This window comes from Helianthus annuus, chromosome 7 (genome assembly GCF_002127325.2).
Source record: "Helianthus annuus cultivar XRQ/B chromosome 7, HanXRQr2.0-SUNRISE, whole genome shotgun sequence".
Lineage (NCBI taxonomy): Eukaryota > Viridiplantae > Streptophyta > Magnoliopsida > Asterales > Asteraceae > Helianthus > Helianthus annuus.
Window position 1 is genome coordinate 12490345 of NC_035439.2, and position 21344 is coordinate 12511688.

A 21344-nucleotide genomic window follows, 5' to 3' on the forward strand; every position below is an offset into this window, starting at 1 on the left:
CACCATTGTCATCCTACACAATAGCTCCTGAAAACACATGTGAAAGTAGGTACGTCAGCATAAAAATGCCTGTGAGATACATAGGTTTTGTGAAAATGGGATTCATGACTTGAGTTTAAAGAAATGTTTAATAACAGTCCGTCATGAACCTTGTAATTTGTCTTGCTTTGTAAACCATTTGAAAAACGATAATATCAGATGATATGTATAGATAAGTGTAAGGTTAAACGAGTAACCAAGTAAAATGAGTTGAATAAGATAAGTTGTTTGTAAAAATAATGTCTTGTGAAGAGTATGTTATTTGTGTAAAATGTAATGTGTCTAAACTGAAATGACTTAGATAACGCTACGATATGTAATATTATACAAGCATTTATATATAGGAAGTACCAGCGGCGTATCCACCATGTTTGTATCATATTACTTACGCCACGTTACTCTAACCATTTACCCAAACCAATCCACCATGTAAATTATTCATGTATAAATCAATTGTCAAGTGTTATTGTGTTAACCATATCGAAATGTCTATGTTTAATGTAAACCACCAAGTATGTATATCAATGTCAAAATGTTTATGTTTAATGTAGATAATGTAATGTGTACCCAAAATATATCTTGTATGATAAGCGAGATGTATCAACTCAACCATATGTAAAATGCACAAAACAAGGTGTTGAAGTAAAACATGGTTTAAATCAACGTTATGTTTTGTGGAACAATGCATCCTCTACTGATATAAACATTTGTGCGGTATTGTGAAATATGCATACATTCAAGCCTTGAGACTGTGGCGATAAACCCTTAAACAAATTAAAGGTTTATCTAAGTTATGTATATCGAATTCGGTCATTCCTTCTGATCCAAACAAACCCAGGATTTCAGGAACGGGAGTTGTCAATTCCTATGGTACCACTACCTACTAACGAACGGCGTAGCTAATGTTAATGAATGTATTGTTCCATGTTAAACAAACCAAATGCTATAACAAAATGGAGGCATGTGATGTAAACAATTGTACTAAATATGCACACAATGGGCATAAATAGCATGAAATGTAATGTGAAACGATGTACTAAGTACGCACACAATGGGCATAAATAGCATGAAATGTAATGTGAAACAATGTACTAAGTACGCACACAATGGGCATACATAGCATGAAATGTAATGTAAAACAATGTACTAAGTACGCACACAATGGGCATACATAGCATGAAATGTAATGTAAAACAGTGTACTAAGTACGCACACAATGGGCATACATAGCATGAAATGAAATGAAATCATGTACTATAATGTACTAACGAACATAGCAGGTATACGATGTGAAAACATGGAAAGCATGAAAGTAACAAGTAGGCACATGTGTTTCACCCCAAAACAGTTTAGAAAACAGTAAAAGAGGGGGTTCAATGTACTCACCTGAGATTGCTTTGAATTCCTTGTGTAATAATCACACAATGCTAGAGATCACGGGATATCAAACGGCACCTAATAGGTAGCTATATTAATATACCGGACCAAAATCGGAAGGATCAGATAGTATGCGGGTTCGTAAACCAAACGAGTATGGAGACTCGTGTAATATGGTTTAACAAAGCCTACATACTAAAATGAAACCTAACCTAAGTGCTTGCGACCCATTACGACCCGTTTAGGTAGCTTATGCTACCTTAATGCGTCGTTCGCATAGAACGCGTTTGGAACGCCTAACATCGTGACCACAAGGTATAACCTCGGAAGGTTACAGCTATGGTCACCTAATGTGTTTGGTCGGATCCTAATGATCGACCAAATGGGTCGGGTTCGAAATTATAAGCGATTGTTTAGATCGCTTACCTTACGACCCTATATAAGCACTATACTAAAAGTGACGAGCTAAGCATGTTAGAACATGCTTAACTATGTTTAGAAAACAGGTTTGGCATCAAAACAAACGGCTTTGATGCCCACGAGTAGATTGGTTACAAAAATACACAAGAATGCGCATTTTGGCTGAAACTACGACTCGTCACTGAGCCTAGATAACGTGGTAATCAGTAGGTATAGTCGCCATGGACTATAACCATCGTGATCACGCTCACGTTATGAAGTTCCATGAACTTCGTGTTGACCATAGGCTGGTCAATGCAGAAAGTCAACAAAACGTTGACTTTCGGACTCGAAAAGCGAATAAAAGAACGAAAGAATACTTACGGAGGGTCCCCGAATGCTAATCTAGATCAAAATAGCTCAGGTATGAAACAAAGGTTCCAACTTAGAGCTTAGATCAGATTTTTGTGGGTTTTATTCAAAAGGGGGGTGGGGTATTCATAGTATTTCCTGAACCGTTAGGATCGTTTCTTGAAAAACGTGATCGAATCTCGTGCGTACATTTGTCGAAAAGTTGTGGTTACTGAAAATGACCCTTAGTGAGCTGAAAGGGCAAGTGAAATCATGTGGTTGTGGTTTAATCAGCTGAGATTTGCTGACTAATTGATCTTATCTGATCTGCATGTCCCACGCGGCCCGCGTCAGGATTCACACAAGGCTCAGGCGGGCCGCCTGGCCCTGTCTGATCCGCACAAACTTTCAGCAATTACAGTTTTAGTCCCTGTTATGTATTTAAGCCATTTCCGACACTTCTAAGGCCCGTAAAGCCAACTTTAGGGCCCTAAAATGATGCCTAAACATTGTGGACATGAAACATGCTCAAAAATATGTCGGATGTTGGTTCGTTTGGCCGTACGATCGCGATGTTCGCTTAATTACGACGGAATGCGCATAAGCGCGAAAAACGATCCAAATGACGCGACGAATGGATTTTTCTCATGCCACACACTAAGGCATAATATAAGGATGCTTACATAAATTTTTGGATCTCCGGATGTATTCAGAACGTAAGTTATGCGCGAAAGTGAAAACTTGTGCACTTTTTGACACTTTTAGTCCCTAAATGATCCAACAGTTTGTTTTAGCATACCAAACCCCTCAAAGCCTATTTCTAAGCTATGTAAAGGATATTTATGGTATGTTTAACTTATGGACATGTTCCAGAAGGTTCGTTACAGTTCAAATTGGCATACTTTCGCAGTTTGTCAAGTTTAGTCCCTGTAAGCGAATTAACTTGTTTTTGCCATACCAAAGCCTTCAAAACTTATTTCTAAGTTATGTAAGGGTTATTAAAGGTATGTTGAGTATATGTTGATGTTCCGGAGTGTTTGTCGCATTAAACTGAGTATGTTTAAGCACCAGTTAGCGTATAACTCTCCAGAAAGCGATGTAGAGTTTGAAATTGAACAAAAGTCAAAACATGAAAAATGTAAAACACAACCAAACAAACATTGGGATCGAATAACATTGTTTTATTGATAATTGAACTGTTCACAATGATTACAAGCACAAATGTTACAGTCTCCCCTACTTGTGGAAATTTCGTCCCGAAATTTATTTAGAGGAAACTCGTGGAAAAAGATGTGGATATGTTGCCTTCATTTGATCTTCGCGTTCCCAAGTAAACTCGGGTCCACGCTTAGATTCCCAGCGAACCTTGACCAAAGGAATGTGCTTGCGTTTAAGCCACTTGACTTCACGTTCCACGATTTCTACCGGTTTCTCAACAAATTTCAGTGTTTTGTCAACACGAATTTCGTCAAGCGGTATGTGGAGGTTTTCATCAGCTAAACACCTCTTGAGATTGGACACGTGAAAGGTTGGATGAACATTTCCAAGTTCAGGAGGTAACTCAAGTCTGTAGGCTACCTTACCGATTCTTTCGACGATCTTGAATGGTCAACGTATCTAGGTGCAAGTTTTCCTTTCTTTCCGAATCCGATCACACCTTTCCAAGGTGAGACCTTAAGTAATACATGATCACCGACTTGAAAATCCAAGGGCTTGCGTTTTAGGTCCGCGTAACTCTTTTGACGGCTTCTAGCTGTCTGAAGGTTATCACGAACTTTCTTTACCTTATCTGTTGTCTCTAAAATGAGGGCAGGTCCAGTAAGTTGAGCCTCGCCAATCTCATTCCAGCAGACTGGTGAACGACATTTTCGACCATAGAGAGCCTCGAAAGGAGCCATGTTGATGCTGGAGTGATAACTGTTGTTGTAGGAGAATTCAATCAACGGAAGATGTGAATCCCAACTACCACCAAAATCGATCACACAAGCTCTAAGCATATCCTCCAGTGTCTGGATTGTTCTTTCAGATTGACCATCTGTTTGCGGATGATAAGCTGTGCTCAGATTAAGTTGAGACCCCATAGCAGATTGCATGGTTCTCCAAAAATGAGAAGTGAAACGAGCATCTCTGTCAGAAATGATGTTCAAAGGAACACCATGTCGAGCTACGATTTCATCCACGTAGATTTGAGCAAGTTTGCCAGCCCAAAAATCCTCACGGATTGGCAAGAAATGCGTTGATTTAGTAAGACGATCAACAACTACCCAGATGGCATCGTGACCTTTCTTTGTGCGCGGGAGTTTAGTAATGAGATCCATGGTAATGTTTTCCCATTTCCAAACTGGGATCTCTGGTTGCTCCAATAAACCAGAAGGACGCTGATGTTCAGCCTTAACCTTAAGACAAGTAAGGCATTTTGATACGTATAAGGCAATGTCTTTCTTCATACCAGGCCACCAATATTGAATACGAAGATCCTTATACATCTTATCTGAGCCAGGATGAATAGAATAACGAGACTTATGGGCTTCATCCATAAGCAAGGTACGAAGATTATCTTGGCTTGGGACCCACAAACGGTCCATGAAGTAATACGATCCATTGTCCTTCAGTTCAAGAGCAGGTGTTATGTGATAAGGAAATTCCTTATCCATCAAACCTTGTAAAACACAAGCTTGTTGGGCCTGAGAAATACATGCTTGGATATCGGATTGAGCTTGAATAACAGATTAGACACGTACACAATGAAGCTTAGTACGTTCCTTGCGACTCAAAGCATCGGCTACGACATTCGCCTTACCAGGATGGTAGCGAATTTCGCAGTCATAGTCATTTAGAAGTTCAACCCAACGTCGCTGTCTCATGTTGAGTTCTTTCTGGTTGAAGATATGTTGAAGACTTTTGTGGTCTGTGAAAACCACACATTTTGTACCGTACAAATAGTGTCTCCAAATCTTAAGAGCGAAGACAACTGCACCCAACTCGAGATCATGAGTGGTGTAGTTCCTCTCATGTATCTTCAACTGTCTCGATGCGTATGCTATGACTTTGTTTCTTTGCATCAGGACGCAGCCAAGACCCAATTTAGATGCGTCGCAATAAACGACGAAATCATCATTGCCCTCGGGCAAGGTTAGAACAGGTGCGTCGCAAAGTTTTTGTTTCAAAGTCAGAAACGCTTCCTCTTGTTTGACTCCCCAATCAAATGGCTTGTTCTTCTGAGTTAGAGCAGTTAGAGGAACTGCAATCTTCGAGAAGTTCTCAATGAAGCGGCGGTAATAACCCGCTAGACCAAGAAAAGAACGAACTTCAGTAGGGGTAGTAGGTGTATCCCAATCCTTAATCGCACTGATCTTGGAGGGATCTACATGAATACCTTGTTCGTTGACAATATGTCCTAAGAATTGAACTTCTTCAAGCCAGAATTCACACTTGGAGAATTTGGCGAAAAGTTGCTCTTTCTTTAGGAGTTCCAAAGTAAGACGGAGATGTTGCTCATGATCAGCTCGCGTCTTAGAATATATCAAGATGTCATCAATGAAAACGATGATGAACTTATCTAAATAAGGCTTGCAGACCCTATTCATCAAGTCCATGAAAACAGCAGGAGCATTAGTCAAACCGAATGGCATGACTGTGAACTCATAATGCCCATAGCGAGTGCGGAACGCTGTCTTAGGAATATCTTCTTCATGCACACGGAGTTGATGATATCCAGATCGCAGATCAATCTTTGAAAAATAAGAAGCGCCTTGCAATTGATCAAAGAGATCATCAATGCGAGGTAGGGGATATCGATTCTTGATGGTGAGTTTGTTAAGCTCACGATAATCGATACACATCCTAAAAGATCCATCCTTCTTCTTGACAAAGAGAACGGGAGCACCCCAAGGTGAAAAGCTAGGACGGATAAAACCTTTGTCAGAGAGCTCCTGAAGCTGCTTAGATAACTCTTGCATCTCAGACGGTGCAAGACGGTATGGAGCTCTGGCAATGGGATTTGCACCAGGTACGAGATCAATACGGAACTCGACTTGGCATGCTGGAGGTAGACCAGGTAAATCCTCAGGGAAAACTTCAGAATAATCCCGAACAACAGGAATATCTGAAATAGACTTTCCCTTGCCTTTATCTGCGGTAACATGTGCTAAGAAAGCCACACAGTTCTTCCGTAGATACTTTCGTGCTTTAAAACAAGACATGAGTTTGAGACCACCGGCAGGCTTCTCACCACGAACCTGTAGGATCTCGCCTGTCGACAACGGCACACGAACAATCTTCTCAGAACAAACTATCTCTGCACGATGCTTAGATAACCAATCCATACCCACAATAACGTCGAAGCTTCCAAGTTGCATAGGCGTGAGGTCAATAGGAAAAAGATGGTCGTTAAGGTTCAACTGGCAGTTGCGGAGAACAGAATTAAGAACAATGGGTTCACCACTGGCAACCTCTACTGTCAAAGGTTTACCTAGTTTCGTTCTAGACACGCGAAGCAATGGCTCAAAAGTCAATGACACAAAGCTCTTGTCGGCACCCGAATCAAAAAGAACAGATGCAGGCTGATTATTAATAAAGAACGTATCGTTCACCACTTCATTGTTTGCTTGTGCCTCTTGAGCATTCATGTTGAAGACTCGCCCTCGAGCCTGAGCCTGATTCTGGTTTGCATTCTGGTTCTGGTTGGCTAGTCTTGGGCACCGGTTTCTGTAGTGGGTCAGATCCCCACAGTTATAACAAGCACCTGGTAGGTAGTTTGGTCGTGCAGCCTGACCCTGGTTGCTGAGCAGGAGGCTGAGCAACTTGTTGAGCAGGGTTCTGAACTGCGCGATTTTGAGCAAACCGACAAACATCGGTAAGATGACCTGACTTCCTACAGTTAGTACAGAAACGGCACTGATGTTGCGGCTGATGGTGACTGTTGCATCGATTGCACAAAGGTGCACTTCCTGAATAGGGCTTCTTTGCTGGAGGCTGTGCGGCTTGGTTGGGAGCTGCCTTGTTAGCTTGGGCAGTGACAGCAAAATTTTGGGAAGCCTTACGCTTCCTTGACCCCCTTGAGGAACCAGAATCCTTTCCCTTCTTGTTTTGACCTTTCTTGCTATCTTCCTTGTCAGCCGACTGTTTCTTGCCCTTGTCACCCTTCCTGTGTAATTTATTCTTCCGAATCTGTGACTCAGTCAACGTCGCTGATAACTCGATCGCCTGACAGAGTGTGGTAGGTTTACTACCAGTAAGGATGTCTTGTACCGAGTCAGGCAGGCCGTCGATGTACCTTTCGATAGCCTTGTCGAGTGGGGCGACCATAGTCGGGCAAAGTAGACTCAACTCCTCAAACCTATCAGTATATGCCCTGTGCTCGCCACTATCTTGCTTCAGATCATCAAACTCTTTCTCCAACGCTCGTTGCTCATGACGAGGACAAAACTCCCTCATCATAAGAGCTCTTAGTTCAGCCCACGTCTGTGCTAGAGCAACTTCTGCACCACGGTCTCTCATTACCCCATTCCACCATGTAAGAGCTCTCTTCTGAAACACGCTTGAAGAAAACTCGACCTTGCGATTATCCGGACACTGCACATGGCGAAAAGTATTCTCGATGCTCTCAAACCATTGAAGAAGCCCAGTTGCTCCCTCAGAACCACTAAACTTGAGTGGTTTAGCCGAGTTAGAGTTCTTGAAATTGCATGTACCATTGTTGTTGTTGTTGGCTTGGTTCCACTGAGCAAAGAGATTTGGGAGTGCAGCAGCCATCTGCTGTGCAATAATTTCTGCCAGTTCGGCATTTGCCACTTGATTGTCGCGTCGAGGAGGCATTCTAGAAGAGGAAAACATGAAAGGAAACGAGTGAGATGATTGGATGAAGAGAATGAGATGAAATAGAATCAACAAAAGCAAAGATGGGGGTTACGCATCGCAAAGCAAACAAGCGACACGAATGTCTAGTCAAAGTAAGTGAGTCAAAAATAATGTATCACGAAGACATGTTCGCCTATAAGTGAACACTTACCCCAAGAGTTCCCAGGTAAGAGTGACTGGTCTGATTATGTGGATTTGTACGAACACTCTAGCCTTAGACAGAAAACTCAGGGTACAGGCATTCACTCTTCCAGTTCGCACGTGTTCACACTATTAAAACCCGAAAAACCTTGACGAGACTTTTGAAAATTCAAAGGGGTTCAAAACCTTATAACAGAGGGTTCAAAACCTAGTAATCAATCATCCTAGAACAGATGATTAATTTTCAAAGCGGATTCGGAACCGAAGTTCCCGTTGTGGTTATCACCTAAGGATAGGTGAAGTGCATGTTTTAAAATCTAAACACAAGATAACTTGTGTTAGGGTCCTAGAAAGTTATAGTCTAGGTCAAAGCATTACTAATAACCTAATTCCCTATAACCATTGGCTCTGATACCAACTCTTCTGTCACACCCCGGCCGCGTGTAACGTGCAACCGCGGCGGAAACGCCGGGGAGTGTTGTGGAAAGAATTAATTGTTTCATAACCATGGAAATTAAAGTTACATTTTATTTATTCAACACGAGTGTTACATTGTTTCAAAACAGGAAATAGAGTGTTCAGAACATAATTAAACTAGTCTATCTTCATTTTTAGTCTCTAAGGCACAGGTCCGCCCTAGTGTCACCATTGTCATCCTACACAATAGCTCCTAAAAACACATGTGAAAGTAGGTACGTCAGCATAAAAAAGCCTGTGAGATACATAGGTTTTGTGAAAATGGGATTCATGACTTGATTTTAAAGAAATGTTTAATAACAGTCAGTCATGAACCTTGTAATTTGTCTTGCTTTGTAAACCATTTGAAAAACGATAATATCAGATGATATGTATAGATAAGTGTAAGGTTAAACGAGTAACCAAGTAAAATGAGTTGAATAAGATAAGTTGTTTGTAAAAATAATGTCTTGTGAAGAGTATGTTATTTGTGTAAAATGTAATGTGTCTAAACTGAAATGACTTAGATAACGCTACGATATGTAATATTATACAAGCATTTATATATAGGAAGTACCAGCGGCGTATCACCATGTTTGTATCATATTACATACGCCACGTTACTCTAACCATTTACCCAAACCAATCCACCATGTAAATTGTTCATGTATAAATCAATTGTCAAGTGTTATTGTGTTAACCATATCGAAATGTCTATGTTTAATGTAAACCACCAAGTATGTATATCAATGTCAAAATGTTTATGTTTAATGTAGATAATGTAATGTGTACCCAAAATATATCTTGTATGGTAAGCGAGATGTATCAACTCAACCATATGTAAAATGCACAAAACAAGGTGTTGAAGTAAAACATGGTTTAAATCAACGTTATGTTTTGTGGAACAATGCATGTTCTACTAATATAAACATTTTTGCGGTATTGTGAAATATGCATACATTCAAGCCTTGAGACTGTGGCGATAAACCCTTAAACAAATTAAAGGTTTATCTAAGTTATGTATATCGAATTCGGTCATTCCTTCCAATCCAAACAAACCCAGGATTTCAGGAACGGGAGTTGTCAATTCCTATGGTACCACTACCTACTAACGAACGGCGTAGCTAATGTTAATGAATGTATTGTTCCATGTTAAACAAACCAAATGCTATAACAAAATGGAGGCATGTGATGTAAACAATTGTACTAAATATGCACACAATGGGCATAAATAGCATGAAATGTAATGTGAAACGATGTACTAAGTACGCACACAATGGGCATAAATAGCATGAAATGTAATGTGAAACAATGTACTAAGTACGCACACAATGGGCATACATAACATGAAATGTAATGTAAAACAATGTACTAAGTACGCACACAATGGGCATACATAGCATGAAATGTAATGTAAAACAGTGTACTAAGTACGCACACAATGGGCATACATAGCATGAAATGAAATGAAATCATGTACTATAATGTACTAACGAACATAGCAGGGATACGATGTGAAAACATGGAAAGCATGAAAGTAACAAGTAGGCACATGTGTTTCACCCCAAAACAGTTTAGAAAACAGTAAAAGAGGGGGTTCAATGTACTCACCTGAGATTGCTTTGAATTCCTTGTGTAATAATCACACAATGCTAGAGATCACGGGATATAAAACGACACCTAATAGGTAGCTATATTAATATACCGGACCAAAATCGGAAGGATCGGATAGTATGCGGGTTCGTAAACCAAACGAGTATGGAGACTCGTGTAATATGGTTTAACATAGCCTACATACTAAAATGAAACCTAACCTAAGTGCTTGCGACCCATTACGACCCGTTTAGGTAGCTTATGCTACCTTAATGCGTCGTTCGCGTAGAACGCGTTTGGAACGCCTAACATCGTGACCACAAGGTATAACCTCGGAAGGTTACAGCTATGGTCACCTAATGTGTTTGGTCGGATCCTAATGATCGACCAAATGGTTCGGGTTCGAAAGTATAAGCGATTGTTTAGACCGCTTACCTTACGACCCTATATAAGCAATATACTACAAGTGACGAGCTAAGCATGTTAGAACATGCTTAACTATGTTTAGAAAACAGGTTTGGCATCAAAACAAACGGCTTTGATGACCACGAGTAGATTGGTTACAAAAATACGCAAGAATGCGCATTTTGGCCGAAACTACGACTCGTCACTGAGCCTAGATAACGTGGTAATCAGTAGGTATAGTCGCCATGGACTATAACCATCGTGATCACGCTCACGTTATGAAGTTCCGTGAACTTCGTGTTGACCATAGGCTGGTCAATGCAGAAAGTCAACAAAACGTTGACTTTCGAACTCGAAAAGCGAATAAAAGAACGAAAGAATACTTACGGAGGGTCCCCGAATGCTAATCTAGATCAAAATAGCTCAAGTATGAAACAAAGGTTCCAACTTAGAGCTTAGATCAGATTTTTGTGGGTTTTACTCAAAAGGGGGGTGGGGTATTTATAGTATTTCCTGAACCGTTAGGATCGTTTCTTGAAAAACGTGATCGAATCTCGTGCGTACATTTGTCGAAAAGTTGTGGTTACTGAAAATGACCCTTAGTGAGCTGAAAGGGCAAGTGAAATCATGTGGTTGTGGTTTAATCAGCTGACATTTGCTGACTAATTGATCTTATCTGATCTGCATGTCCCACGCGGCCCGCGTCAGGATTCACACAAGGCTCAGGCGGGCCGCATGGCCCTGTCTGATCCGCACAAACTTTCAGCAATTACAGTTTTAGTCCCTGTTATGTATTTAAGCCATTTCCGACACTTCTAAGGCCCGTAAAGCCAACTTTAGGGCCCTAAAATGATGCCTAAACATTGTGGACATGAAACATACTCAAAAATATGTCGGATGTTGGTTCGTTTGGCCGTACGATCGCAATGTTCGCTTAATTACGACGGAATGCGTATAAGCGCGAAAAACGATCCAAATGACGCGACGAATGGATTTTTCTCATGCCACACACTAAGGCATAATATAAGGATGCTTACATAAATTTTTGGATGTCCGGATGTATTCAGAACGTAAGTTATGCGCGAAAGTGCAAACTTGTGCACTTTTTGACACTTTTAGTCCCTGAATGATCCAAAAGTTTGTTTTAGCATACCAAACCCCTCAAAGCCTATTTCTAAGCTATGTAAAGGATATTTATGGTATGCTTAACTTATGGACATGTTCCAAAAGGTTCGTTACAGTTCAAATTGGCATACTTTCGCAGTTTGTCAAGTTTAGTCCCTGTAAGCGAATTAACTTGTTTTTGCCATACCAAAGCCTTCAAAACTTATTTCTAAGTTATGTAAGGGTTATTTAAGGTATGTTGAGTATATATTGATGTTCCGGAGTGTTTGTCGCATTAAACTGAGTACGTTTAAACACCAGTTAGCGTATAACTCTCCAGAAAGCGATGTAGAGTTTGAAATTGAAAAAAAGTCAAAACATGAAAAATGTAAAACACAACCAAACAAACATTGGGATCGAATAACATTGTTTTATTGATAATTGAACTGTTCACAATGATTACAAGCACAAATGTTACAGTCTCCCCTACTTGTGGAAATTTCGTCCCGAAATTTATTTAGAGGAAACTCGTGGAAAAAGATGTGGATATTTTGCCTTCATTTGATCTTCGCGTTCCCAAGTAAACTCGGGTCCACGCTTAGATTCCCAGCGAACCTTGACCAAAGGAATGCGCTTGCGTTTAAGCCACTTGACTTCACGTTCCATGATTTCTACTGGTTTCTCAACAAATTTCAGTGTTTTGTCAACACGAATTTCGTCAAGCGGTATGTGGAGGTTTTCATCAGCTAAACACCTCTTGAGATTGGACACGTGAAAGGTTGGATGAACATTTCCAAGTTCAGGAGGTAACTCAACTCTGTAGGCTACCTTACCGATTCTTTCGACGATCTTGAATGGTCCAACGTATCTAGGTGCAAGTTTTCCTTTCTTTCCGAATCTGATCACACCTTTCCAAGGTGAGACCTTAAGTAATACACGATCACCGACTTGAAAATCCAAGGGCTTGCGTTTTAGGTCCGCGTAACTCTTTTGACGGCTTCTAGCTGTCTGAAGGTTATCACGAACTTTCTTAACCTTATCTGTTGTCTCTAAAATGATGGCAGGTCCAGTAAGTTGAGCCTCGCCAATCTCATTCCAGCAGACTGGTGAACGACATTTTCGACCATAGAGAGCCTTGAAAGGAGCCATGTTGATACTGGAGTGATAACTGTTGTTGTAGGAGAATTCAATCAACGGAAGATGTGAATCCCAACTACCACTAAAATCGATCACACAAGCTCTAAGCATATCCTCCAGTGTCTGGATTGTTTTTTCAGATTGACCATCAGTTTGCGGATGATAAGCTGTGCTCAGATTAAGTTGAGACCCAATAGCAGATTGCATGGTTCTCCAAAAATGAGAAGTGAAACGAGCATCTCTGTCAGAAATGATGTTCAAAGGAACACCATGTCGAGCTACGATTTCATCCACGTAGATGTGAGCAAGTTTGTCAGCTCAAAAATCCTCACGGATTGGCAAGAAATGCGCTGATTTAGTAAGAAGATCAACAACTACCCAGATGGCATCGTGACCTTTCTTTGTGCGCGGGAGTTTAGTAATGAGATCCATGGTAATGTTTTCCCATTTCCAAACTGGGATCTCTGGTTGCTCCAATAAACCAGAAGGACGCTGATGTTCAGCCTTAACCTTAAGACAAGTAAGGCATTTTGATACATATAAGGCAATGTCTTTCTTCATACCAGGCCACCAATATTGAATACGAAGATCCTTATACATCTTATCTGAGCCAGGATGAATAGAATAACGAGACTTATGGGCTTCATCCATAAGCAAGGTACGAAGATTATCTTGGCTTGGGACCCACAAACGGTCCATGAAGTAATACGATCCATTGTCCTTCAGTTCAAGAGCAGGTGTTATGTGATAAGGAAATTCCTTATCCATCAAACCTTGTAAAACACAAGCTTGTTGGGCCTGAGAAATACGTGCTTGGATATCGGATTGAGCTTGAATAACAGATTAGACACGTACACAATGAAGCTTAGTACGTTCCTTGCGACTCAAAGCATCGGCTACGACATTCGCCTTACCAGGATGGTAGCGAATTTCGTAGTCATAGTCATTTAGAAGTTCAACCCAACGTCGCTGTCTCATGTTGAGTTCTTTCTGGTTGAAGATATGTTGAAGACTTTTGTGGTCTGTGAAAACCACACATTTTGTACTGTACAAATAGTGTCTCCAAATCTTAAGAGCGAAGACAACTGCACCCAACTCGAGATCATGAGTGGTGTAGTTCTTCTCATGTATCTTCAACTGTCTCGATGCGTATGCTATGACTTTGTTTCTTTGCATCAAGACGCAGCCAAGACCCAATTTAGATGTGTCGCAATAAACGACGAAATCATCATTGCCCTCGGGCAAGGTTAGAACAGGTGCGTCGCAAAGTTTTTGTTTCAAAGTCAGAAACGCTTCCTCTTGTTTGACTCCCCAATCAAATGGCTTGTTCTTCTGAGTTAGAGCAGTTAGAGGAACTGCAATCTTCGAGAAGTTCTCAATGAAGCGGCGGTAATAACCCGCTAGACCAAGAAAAGAACGAACTTCAGTAGGGGTAGTAGGTGTATCCCAATCCTTAATCGCACTGATCTTGGAGGGATCTACATGAATACCTTGTTCGTTGACAATATGTCCTAAGAATTGAAGTTCTTCAAGCCAGAATTCACACTTGGAGAATTTGGCGAAAAGTTGCTCTTTCTTTAGGAGTTCCAAAGTAAGACGGAGATGTTGCTCATGATCAGCTCGCGTCTTAGAATATATCAAGATGTCATCAATGAAAACGATGATGAACTTATCTAAATAAGGCTTGCAGACCCTATTCATCAAGTCCATGAAAACAGCAGGAGCATTAGTCAAACCGAATGGCATGACTGTGAACTCATAATGCCCATAGCGAGTGCGGAACGCTGTCTTAGGAATATCTTCTTCATGCACACGGAGTTGATGATATCCAGATCGCAGATCAATCTTTGAAAAATAAGAAGCGCCTTGCAATTGATCAAAGAGATCATCAATGCGAGGTAGGGGATATCGATTCTTGATGGTGAGTTTGTTAAGCTCACGATAATCGATACACATCCTAAAAGATCCATCCTTCTTCTTGACAAAGAGAACGGGAGCACCCCAAGGTGAAAAGCTAGGACGGATAAAACCTTTGTCAGAGAGCTCCTGAAGCTGCTTAGATAACTCTTGCATCTCAGACGGTGCAACACGGTATGGAGCTCTGGCAATGGGATTTGCACCAGGTACGAGATCAATACGGAACTCGACTTGGCGTGCTGGAGGTAGACCAGGTAAATCCTCAGGGAAAACTTCAGAATAATCCCGAACGACAGGAATATCTGAAATAGACTTTCCCTTGCCTTTATCTGCGGTAACATGTGCTAAGAAAGCCACATAGTTCTTCCGTAGATACTTCCGTGCTTTAAAACAAGACATGAGTTTGAGACCACCGGCAGGCTTCTCACCACGAACCTGTAGGATCTCGCCTGTCGACAGCGGCACACGAACAATCTTCTCAGAACAAACTATCTCTGCACGATGCTTAGATAACCAATCCAGACCCACAATAACGTCGAAGCTTCCAAGTTGCATAGGCGTGAGGTCAATAGGAAAAAGATGGTCGTTAAGGTTCAACTGGCAGTTGCGGAGAACAGAATTAAGAACAATGGGTTCACCACTGGCAACCTCTACTGTCAAAGGTTTACCTAGTTTCGTTCTAGACACGCGAAGCATTGGCTCAAAAGTCAATGACACAAAACTCTTGTCGGCACCCGAATCAAAAAGAACAGATGCAGGCTGATTATTAATAAAGAACGTACCGTTCACCACTTCATTGTCTGCTTGTGCCTCTTGAGCATTCATGTTGAAGACTCGCCCTCGAGCCTGAGCCTGAGCCTGATTCTGGTTTGCATTCTGGTTCTGGTTGGCTAGTCTTGGGCACCGGTTTCTGTAGTGGGTCAGATCCCCACAGTTATAACAAGCACCTGGTAGGTAGTTTGGTCGTGCAGCCTGACCCTGTTGCTGAGCAGGAGGCTGAGCAACTTGTTGAGCAGGGTTCTGAACTGCGCGATTTTGAGCAAACCGACAAACATCGGCAAGATGACCTGACTTCCCACAGTTAGTACAGAAACGACACTGATGTTGCGGCTGATGGTGACTGTTGCATCGATTGCACAAAGGTGCACTTCCTGAATAGGGCTTCTTTGTTGGAGGCTGTGCGGCTTGGTTGGGAGCTGCCTGGTTAGCTTGGGCAGTGACAGCAAAATTTTGGGAAGCCTTACGCTTCCTTGACCCCCTTGAGGAACCAGAATCCTTTCCCTTCTGGTTTTGACCTTTCTTGCTATCTTCCTTGTCAGCCGACTGTTTCTTGCCCTTGTCACCCTTCCTGTGTAATTTATTCTTCCGAATCTGCGACTCAGTCAACGTCGCTGATAACTCGATCGCCTGACGGAGTGTGGTAGGGTTACTACCAGTAAGGATGTCTTGTACCGAGTCAGGCAGGCCGTCGATGTACCTTTCGATAGCCTTGTCGAGTGGGGCGACCATAGTCGGGCAAAGTAGACTCAACTCCTCAAACCTATCAGTATATGCCCTGTGCTCGCCACTATCTTGCTTCAGATCATCAAACTCTTTCTCCAACGCTCGTTGCTCATGACGAGGACAAAACTCCCTCATCATAAGAGCTCTTAGTTCAGCCCACGTCTGTGCTAGAGCAACTTCTGCACCACGGTCTCTCATTACCCCATTCCACCATGTAAGAGCCCTCTTCTGAAACACGCTTGAAGAAAACTCGACCTTGCGATTATCCGGACACTGCACATGGCGAAAAGTATTCTCGATGCTCTCGAACCATTGAAGAAGCCCAGTTGCTCCCTCAGAACCACTAAACTTGAGTGGTTTAGCCGAGTTAAAGTTCTTGAAATTGCATGTACCATTGTTGTTGTTGTTGGCTTGGTTCCACTGAGCAAAGAGATTTGGAAGTGCAGCAGCCATCTGCTGTGCAATAATTTCTGCCAGTTCGGCATTTGCCACTTGATTATCGCGTCGAGGAGGCATTCTAGAAGAGGAAAACATGAAAGGAAACGAGTGAGATGATTGGATGAAGAGAATGAGATGAAACAGAATCAACAAAAGCAAAGATGGGGGTTACGCATCGCAAAGCAAACAAGCGACACGGATGTCTAGTCAAAGTAAGTGAGTCAAAAATAATGTATCGCGAAGACATGTTCGCCTATAAGTGAACACTTACCCCAAGAGTTCCCAGGTAAGAGTGACTGGTCCGATTATGTGGATTTGTACGAACACTCTAGCCTTAGACAGAAAACTCAGGGTACAGGCATTCACTCTTCCAGTTCGCACGTGTTCACACTATTAAAACCCGAAAAACCTTGACGAGACTTTTGAAAATTCAAAGGGGTTCAAAACCTTATAACAGAGGGTTCAAAACCTAGTAATCAATCATCCTAGAACAGATGATTAATTTTCAAAGCGGATGCGGAACCGAAGTTCCCGTTGTGGTTATCACCTAAGGATAGGTGAAGTGCATGTTTTAAAATCTAAACACAAGATAACTTGTGTTAGGGTCCTAGAAAGTTATAGTCTAGGTCAAAGCATTACTAATAACCTAATTCCCTATAACCATTGGCTCTGTACCAAATCTTCTGTCACACCCCGGCCGCGTGTAACGTGCAACCGCGGCGGAAACGCCGGGGAGTGTTGTGGACAGAATTAATTGTTTCATAACCATGGAAATTAAAGTTACATTTTATTTATTCAACACGAGTGTTACATTGTTTCAAAACAGGAAATAGAGTGTTCAGAACATAATTAAACTAGTCTATCTTCATTTTTAGTCTCTAAGGCACAGGTCCGCCCTAGTGTCACCATTGTCATCCTACACAATAGCTCCTGAAAACATATGTGAAAGTAGGTACGTCAGCATAAAAATGCCTGTGAGATACATAGGTTTTGTGAAATGGGATTCATGACTTGAGTTTAAAGAAATGTTTAATAACAGTCAGTCATGAACCTTGTAATTTGTCTTGCTTTGTAAACCATTTGAAAAACGATAATATCAGATGATATGTATGTCACGACCCCCGACCCACCCTGGCCGGAATCGGGAGCCGCGAGCAGTCCAGTGGTACCGGTGATTATTTTGAAAAACATTGCAGCGGAAATTTCATCAGGACCGTGAGTTAGGAAAATATCAGAGTTTAGAAACACCGGATTTTATTTAAATAGATGGAATAAATTCCATGTTTTACAAAGGTAGCTTTTAATAAAAACAATATTTCTTAATTTGATTTAATTAATAAAATAAGCCACTTCTTGAAGTCTTTTAGTGCTGAATCCAATCCTTACTCCAATCTACTGTAATTACCTGAAACGCGTTTTAAAAAGGTTTTGTCAGCGGGAAATACTGAGTGAATCATTCAGTTTACTAAAAACGACACATTTGTTATAATTCACAGTATTAAGGGTTTTTACATATGTTTATTATCAACCAACTTTCAAGAATAGGTATTTGTCACAGACCAGCTCTGTGACTGTGGTCATATCACCATTGGCTGTCCCAATGAGTGACGTATGTCACCTTAGGCTCGCCCACCTAATGTGAAGGAAACAATAATAATAATACTGTGCACAATACCCCACATACCGGCTGTAATTTGGTGATTACATAAACTTAATCACTGTAATTATAACTTTTGGAAAATGATTTGGAGTATTGTAACACAGTTGATAAAAAGAAGAATGACTCACTAATCAGCATGCAGGATTGAGTTAACAAACTTCTTGATTCTACTTCTTCCGATAATTAAGCATGCACTTTATTATTCTGGATCTTCTGATGATTTAATAGTTTGTTTGATTGTAAGGGTGTAGTTGGGAGTATTTTTGGTGGTTTAACAGAATGGAATACGTATTGGTGCAAAACCCAAATCAAACCTTAACGGTAGTCATGAGATTCGAACCTTAACGAATTTCACAAAAACCGGGTTAATGATCAATACAGCTTTTACGATAACTCACGAGATCAAATTCTCACAACGAACGACAAAGCGCGATACTTAAACATTCATCGAATTAACGACGAACGACAAAGTATAACCCTAATATGGGCGGCACTTAAACATCCATTGGATATATTGATCGGTCGGAAAATGAATCGTAATAGCGATTGAATGATTATGGGTTAGAACACCAACGTATAGAGAGAAGAAGAAAGAAATGAGCAAAGGAAAATGAAATCCTAGGCTCCTATTTATAGGTAAGAAGTATGCCTTTCTTAGCTAGGAAGATTTCTTAGTTATTAAGTTTTACTTTTATTTATTTAATTTTTTCTTAACTATTAAGTTTGCTTAACTATTAAGTTTTACTTAACCATTAAGTTTCCTTAACTATTAAGTTTACTTAACCATTTAACTAAATAACTTACTTAGCTTAATTAATCTTGCTTAGCTTAATTAATATTGATTAACTGATTAATTAATCATACTAAACTTAATTAATTAATTAATCTACTCAGTTAACTTAACTGCTAAGTTTGATATACTAGTTTAACAGCTTACTGATTATGAGTTCTAATTTCTAGACACAAGAACTCGTATTAGTGTATTAACTCAATTTAACTTTAACGATAATCACGAGATAAAACCTTCACAACGATTTACAAGTGCAATACTTAATAATTCAGCGGATTCACAACGAACGACAGAGTATAGCCCGAGTTTGGACAGCACTCAAACATTCAAGTTGAAATCACAATGAATAACAAAGTATAACTCAATTTGAGTAACACTTAGATAATCATTGGATAGTTATAATCGATCGGATAAAGTATCGTACCAGTGATTAGAGTTATTACCCTAATAACGGGCAGAGTTTAGGGATTTAGAGGGTAAAATCCCGAGCTATAAAAGTTTGACGGAAAGAAAAGAATTGAACAGCGATTGAGTTAATACCCTGATTGCGGCAGCGATTCGAGTGCGGTGTGTGTTTAATTGTGATATATTTGCTCTAATTCGACGTCTACAGAGAGTTTATGCGTCGTTTTAAGTTCAGAATTCGAATGCCAATGTCGGCTATTTATAGTGAAATTTGAGACTCGCTTACGGACCGTATGCTTGATCCCTTACGGTTCGTAAAGGAACCGGTAAGCTTACGGTCCGTAAGGACCTACCCTTACGGTCCGTAAAGGGTGCAGTCTATTTATGTAGACTAGCTGAGTTCGGGACTAGCTTAGCTGATTCATCAAAATTTAAAATTTTAATTGTGACAACGAATTTAGTTGATAATTATCAACTAGGGTTTACCACCCCTGAGTTTTAGGGGCCCTGATCCTGATTCCGATTGTTCCGAAAATTTTAGGGTTAGTGCGGAATTACTTGGGTGTCTCAATTAGGGTTTCCTTATTGACTAATTATCATTCTAATTATTAATTTTAATGAGAGTTGTTACATCCTCCCCACCTTAATAAAAATCTCGTCCTCGAGATTTGGACTATGATATTTTCTTGGGTTATGTTTCTTCTTCTAATTAAGAGAAACAATGTATCGTGGAATGGAATCAAAAGATATTTTGAGGGGTATGAAAATTTAAAAACAAAAATGATTTATAGGAACAATTGGATTCCATATTCGAAATGAATTTACTTTGATCAATTGAGGGAGATTCTGAATTGATAAATATCTATTTGTGAATGGGAGTATGGAAAATGATTTGTTAATGATTATCCGAAAATCAATATCGTTTACTTAGATGGTACTGGACAATAGAATTTAGTGTATCGTAATCTGAGTACATAATGGTACCAAGAAAATGACAAATCAAACGAACGACGTATGAATAGGGTTTAGCACAGGCTATAAATCTATTCGGACGCTACAAAGCGTTTGTAATGATTCAATGATGACCGAATAAATTCATTGTTTTCGAATTTGAGAGTTTCAAGGAAGCGAATCTAGATATTTCAAAAGATGATACATTCCGATGAAATGATATAGTTTCTAAGTTAATTATATTTAAGCCAAAAGATATATGATCTATAGATTCTTAAAATGAATGTGAAGAACTTTTTGGAATTAGTAAAATTCTTTGTCAGAATAAAACTTACCTTAATTGGTACCTAAGGAAGACTTAAGATTGACTGGTTTAAAATGAAATGAAAACATGAAAATGTTTTGTCAAATATTGAATTATGATATGAGAAAATTAATGTGCTGAGATGGGTGATTTGTAAGAATATATGAAAAGATAATAAAGTTAGTGTATTTTTGTCTTAATACATAATTGTATTCAGATGATTTTTAATCCAAATGTTTGATTTAAAGAGAGGTGATATTTTAGTTTACTAAATACCTTTTCCTTTTATGTTATAATAAATAAATATAGATAGGTTTTAAAATATCAAAACCCGTAATAATAATGATATATATTTTATAAATAGGTTTACCCAATATCGTAGAACTCATGATTATTATTTTTAAAATCAAGTATGTTTACTATAAGATTAGGGTATTTTAAATCATAAATGTTTATTTTAATATCAAGCATACTTAAATGTTGGTTGGCGTAAGTGACATTTGATATTTTACCAT